The sequence below is a fragment of the Pectinophora gossypiella genome, chromosome 23 (assembly GCF_024362695.1).
Source record: "Pectinophora gossypiella chromosome 23, ilPecGoss1.1, whole genome shotgun sequence".
NCBI classification, from domain to species: domain Eukaryota; kingdom Metazoa; phylum Arthropoda; class Insecta; order Lepidoptera; family Gelechiidae; genus Pectinophora; species Pectinophora gossypiella.
In genome coordinates, this window is record NC_065426.1 from 6,170,801 (window position 1) to 6,176,800 (window position 6,000).

Below are 6,000 nucleotides of genomic sequence, written 5' to 3' on the forward strand. Positions count from 1 at the left end.
CTGATATCGTTCTATTCAAATTCTATAGATACAGTATACAGTTATGTATAGATGTATAAGTATGTAAATCAGTAGCGTGCATAACATAATGACGTCCATATGGCATTCGTTAAATTAGCACGAATCATTAAACTATACGATGAATGGATTTTTAAGCGAACCACCGTACAATACATTTTTTAATAGGCACATAAAAAATCGTGAAAATTCCATGCCTTAGACTGATGAAGCAACTGCAAGTGGAATTCCATCGCAAATTATATGACTATTAACTATTACTACTACTACTATTACTATTTTATTACTATTATTTTAATTATTTATTAATTTTACGACGAAAAATTCCACTTGTAATTATAATAATTTTCTTTATTGAGGCATAAAACACATTTACAATTATAAATAATATATCAATAGAACATACACGTAAAATTAACTTTACTTATATAGAAGTATTAAATAACTTGTAATGTATACCCTCATTTAATTGACAGATGTGTTGCTGTTGCAGTTTCTTGTCATTTCTTCTCCTCAGCCATAACACCGTGCGAAATGACGTAAATTCAACAAGTTTATCCACGATAATTACGTTGAATAAATTATTCTGATTTCTTAATATTGTTAATATTGTCAGTCTTATTTGCGGTTTGCGTTCCGGTGTACAGAGAGACAAACAGCTCAGTAGTAACCCTGACACCAGTGTTGACGAGGCTGGTATTCCACCTCACAACCCGCACGATAAGAAGAATTCATCATCATCATCAATTTAAGAGCCACGCTCTTGTCGGTGTAGCATTTTCCATTCCAGTCTAAATACTCTCCATGCTACTTTTTTAGGGAAAAATAGGGCAGTGGTTTCCCTCTTGCCTTCCGCCCCGCAGTACTCTGTCTGACGCGAGTGGAAGAAGAATTATTCGTTACGATATCACTAATTATATTACTTACCTGTACTTATATATAACTTACCAGGAATACAATAGTCATCCAAGTTATCCGACTAGACGCGGATGCGTTCTGAAGTTTAATTTGATAATACAAGTTGATCGTTGAATAGTACTCGGCTGTCAGGGATGCGAGGCTGTTAGATTAACATTCCACGTAGATAAGTTGAAAACAAACTAAATGGTTATGTTGATGTCCTCCCAGACGTATCCGTCGACGGCGATACCCTTAGCTAGTGTTAGCCTGGACTCTTGCTTGGGCGCGAGCGTGACTAGCAAAACCAAATTTACTTTTGAAAGTCCTGTTGCAAGAAGCACCATAGAGATTTTTTTTTGTTTTGGTTTTCCCCGAAGGGTAAGGCAAAGGGAACTATGCCCATACAGCCATGTCTTACGTATTTGTTTTCTTGATGATTAATGAAATGATGAAAGGTGATGATGATGAAACCTAAGCCCCCACCCTCGGAGTAGACTCCTACTCCGAACCCCAAACGAATTAACTCAAAAGTCCGCATAAACTTTCGAGTTATGAAACGGCTTCCTGGCACGAAGCGAAAATAGGCAGATACACTTTGTTTATTGCATACTCCGATATAATAACACTCGCGAATGTCTTCCGACTAACTTAATGCGGTCATTAACCACAAAACACCACTTCGTATTAAATTATTTAGATTAAGTATTCAATGAAGAAAGCAACTGTCCCGTTCCCGTTTCCCGCCAAAAAGCCGCACCATAGAGAGTCTCATTTGAGTTATAAGTGTAGTGGTAAGAGGGCTTGGGTGGAGTTTTTCGGCTCTGGCGTTTGGCGTTGAATGTACTGATGTGTTTTTATGCACATGTAACAAAAATACTACTTATTCTCAATTTTTTAAATCTTTATTTAACGAGCTTTGTCCCAAAAGTGACAATGGCACTCAATACAGTCTCATACAAAAATAAATATTAATAAAACAAATTTATTTTCATTTGATTATCTGTATACTACCTTCAAACACTTTAGTCGCTTAAATAGCGACCCCATGCAACAGTAATTAAGGCTTTAATGTAAAAGATTTTCCTTTTTTTTTCACTTTATCCACACGGTGAAATTTACCTCTAAAATATTGTTATTTATACTTAGCGCTTTTTAGGCTTCAGAACCTCAAAAGGATAAACGTATGTACGGGCTTTGACATGCTTTGATATAGCAATTACAGGAATAAATAATATTTCTCGTAAAAACTGTTGCTAACTTGAAACGGAAATCTTTTGCTACCTTATAGGAAGGTAGTGTAAAGAGGAAATCGGTGTTATGAAAATGCAGATATGTTTCAGAAAATTTATAAAGTGGTGTTTACCTGAAGGGCACAGCTAGATGTTATAGACCGGTGAGCATGAGACAAAGAAAACTCCCTTTGAATTTGTACAATGTATATTTTGTAATATAATATTAAGGTACAACCATGGGCAGGTAAAAACCCTATGGAGGGAGACAGGTCGCGCTTTGGTCCGTCAGGTTAATTGTCACTCCGTAACAACCATGGGATATCACTATGTTTAAAAACACTGTCCGTACACCTGTAGGCACCTCACTTACTCGAGGACCTCCGACTATCAGGCCTACCTGAGGCGTTCCGGAATACCGTACAGGTGATGAGTTGAGGCCGGCTCAGGCCAGGGCGTGCTGGACGATGGCGGCGCAGCGGGCCAACTGTTACGCAGCTGGCGGGCTGCACGTCCACCGGTCAACCTCGCAGACCTTCACCGGGCCTTATCCGGTGTGTTGACAAAAGGAGAGGCGCGGCACATCCACATGCGCGCCGCACAAAGGAAAGCTTCGACGTGCAAACAACCAAGGCAAGCTCCGCCGAACTGAAGCTTGAAATAACTTGCAAACGCAGAAGAAAACAGTAGCAATCTTCATTCACAAAATTTGTTGAAATAGTCTGATCCAATCATAAACTTCTTCTTAGATTAAAACTTGCAAAACGTTAAAACTTTAAAGAAAAAAAAACCCCATCTGCAACAAGGAATGGCAATGATTAGCATGTGGTTCAGCTGACAGCGTGGCAAGGCAACTCACGAGTGTAAAACAAAGAAAATAACTTACAGGTTCATCCGGGATAGTTGGGCATCGCTCGGATGAAACCTAAACCCACCCACTGGACCTTAGGCGATGGGATTTCAGTGATGTTGCTGAAAACAAGGACCTCGAGGTTATCACAAAGTTGGTGCAAAAATATGCACGAAGAATTGCGAGGACTCACCATCTCGGTTAAGTTATTTATTTAAATCGAGACATCGGCTCTTGATGTCGCCGATAAATCGTGGCTTTTAATTTGCCCACATTATTGTTACGGCAGTGGAGTCTCCGGCGCTCTCGCGACGTACCCACTTTCCATAACCTGTCTCTCAGCTCAGCCAGCTGTCAGTCTGACACAAGAACCACGAACAAAGTTGCCAAACTAGAAAAAATCTACCAAACCATAAATTCGCCGAATCAACGACAACAATCGATCGACTTGTTTGATCCCAAAATTTAAACAATATAATTATAATATATCAAAAATAAATGTTGCAGATAATTTTAATATACCAAATTTTGAAGAAAATAAAATAATTAAAAATATTCGGGCCCATCGATAACCCTGCAGCGCCATCTGTGATTTCCTGCGGGTAAAATATAAAAACAACGTTATATCGTCAGAAACCACAAGATGTCGCTACAAGGCTCGTTGGTCCGAAATGCTTCGTTACAATACCCCCCTACCCACGAGAGGTTTCGAACTGGGTGAGAAACACGGCTGCCCTCAGCCATAGAGCCTGGGGCGCACAACCAGTCTAAATTTAAAAAAAACTGTCTCTAAAGACGAGACGAAAAAAAACAATTCATAAAAAAAACGTAACGAAGCACAAACCAACATATAAACAGCACAACCCTAAGCACAACAATTACCCCGACCTGTTATTCTTCGCCATTCATTAATCACCTTTCACTTCTTTCATATAGTAGCACCCAGTATCCATTTCACTGGATGTTACCCACATTCATACCCCTGATGAGCTGACGACTCTCATAGTGTCACTCGATATCCCAATTCTAAAGACAAAGACAAAAAACAAAACAGCAGTTGCTAGAGGCTTATTTAAGGAGTCACTACCCGCTCCGTCGAAAAACAAAAAAAAATAGTCAACCTAATGAGGTTTCCTATTTAAATGAATTTCTAATAAATGGCTACTATAAAGCCTAAAAAAAATGTTGTCACGAGCAACATAAAAAACTATCTTAAATAGTTGGCTATAACCGCCTAAACAAAAAACATAAAAATATGAAACGCTAAGTTGAGCGTTCATAAAAACGCTGCGTTGCAGACGCTAGTGTGTATGGGCCTTATCAGCGCACCATTAACACACTAAAAAAACATTAAACATAAACAAACATAAAACATCTATTGGTAAATGTACCTAGTTATTTTAAAATCAAAAGACTAATTAATAGTCTTTAACTACATAAAAAGATATGTGTTTGTTATAAATAGGTTGTTAAATATACGTAGGTTGTTACTAGGTCCTAATGACACAAGTAAACACACCAAAGTTTTATTTTTCTAAAACAAAATGTTATCAAAGCTAACCATGAAAAGGAAAAATACTAACTTGCTTTATAAATGTAAATTTAGATTGAGCCAAAAACAAAGATCCAAGCCGGTAAAATGTTTTTAAAAAAAATATGACTAGGGGAACACGGGGCAATTTGAAAATTAAATTTTTAAATCTTTTATATGACAAGAACCTAAGTTCTTGCCACTAAATGATACTAATTCGTATACCAAGGGTGATGAAACTTTTTTGACTACGCACTGCTCGTACTTCGGGGCAAGTTTCGAGGCTTTAAAATTAGCGGCGTCACTCTGTACGTACGTTTTTCGCCACACTACTTGCCCTTCGCGCAAAGTATTGACGTTACGGCGTCGCAGGTTGTAGTACTTTGCGTTCGTCGTGTGAGCCTTCTCGATATTAACTCGAACCTTATTAAAAATATCCCGAAGGACCCCAAATTCACCCGCATACTCGTCCCTTGGCATAGAGACCTCATATTCCCTATTGTCATCTTTATAAAAAGAACCGTTAATGATTGGTTCCCGGCCATGGACCAAAAAGAATGGACTAAACCCAGTGGTTTCGTTCACCGCACTATTTATTGCAAATTGAACCTTAAATAAATGAAGATCCCATGTCCTATGATCATCAGCTACATAAGACGAAACAGCTGTCATGACTGTTTTGTTGTACCTTTCCACCATATTAATCTGTGGCGTATACCTAGGCCCGTAGTGAACTCGTGGAATATTGTACTTCTTGAGAAGGCCACTGAATTCTGATCCCGTGAATTGAACCCCATTGTCGGTAATTACGGTTTCAGGAATCCCGTGAGCTAGAAGCACATAATTCTCAAAGTTTTTAGCTACTGCAGCACTAGTCGCTCGACGAAGTGGAAATAACATGGTGTACTTTGAAAAACAGCATGTTACTACTAAAAGGTGCATATAACCCGAACGTGATCGTGGAAGAGGTCCTACCAAATCTACGGATACAGCTTGAAATGGCCTATAGCACTGCTTAGGCTGACCCATGATCCCAGGAGTGAGTTTGGTCCTGTGCTTATAAGCGGAACAAATACGACATTTGTTGACAAAATCAAGCACGTCGCGGTACATTCCTGGCCAGAAATACCTCAAACACAACCTACGGTGCGTTTTAAACACCCCGAGGTGTGCCGAGGTCGGTGGTTCGTGGTTTTCGGACATGACCTGCAGACGGTTTGACTTTGGCACAACAATCTTCCAATCAAACTCCTGAGTCAGGGCATACTTACCCTTGCTGTATCGTAGAAGAGTACCATTTTCGACGCGATAATTGGGATAATTTTTGGGATAAGCCGTACATCCAGAGTAAACCTTATCATACCACTCATCACCGGTTCCTGCATTTGGAGCATCGATGGCATCCACATGCAGCAATCGTGAGAGGGCATCAGGGACGACATTATCCTTCCCTTTCCTATGCTCGATTGTAA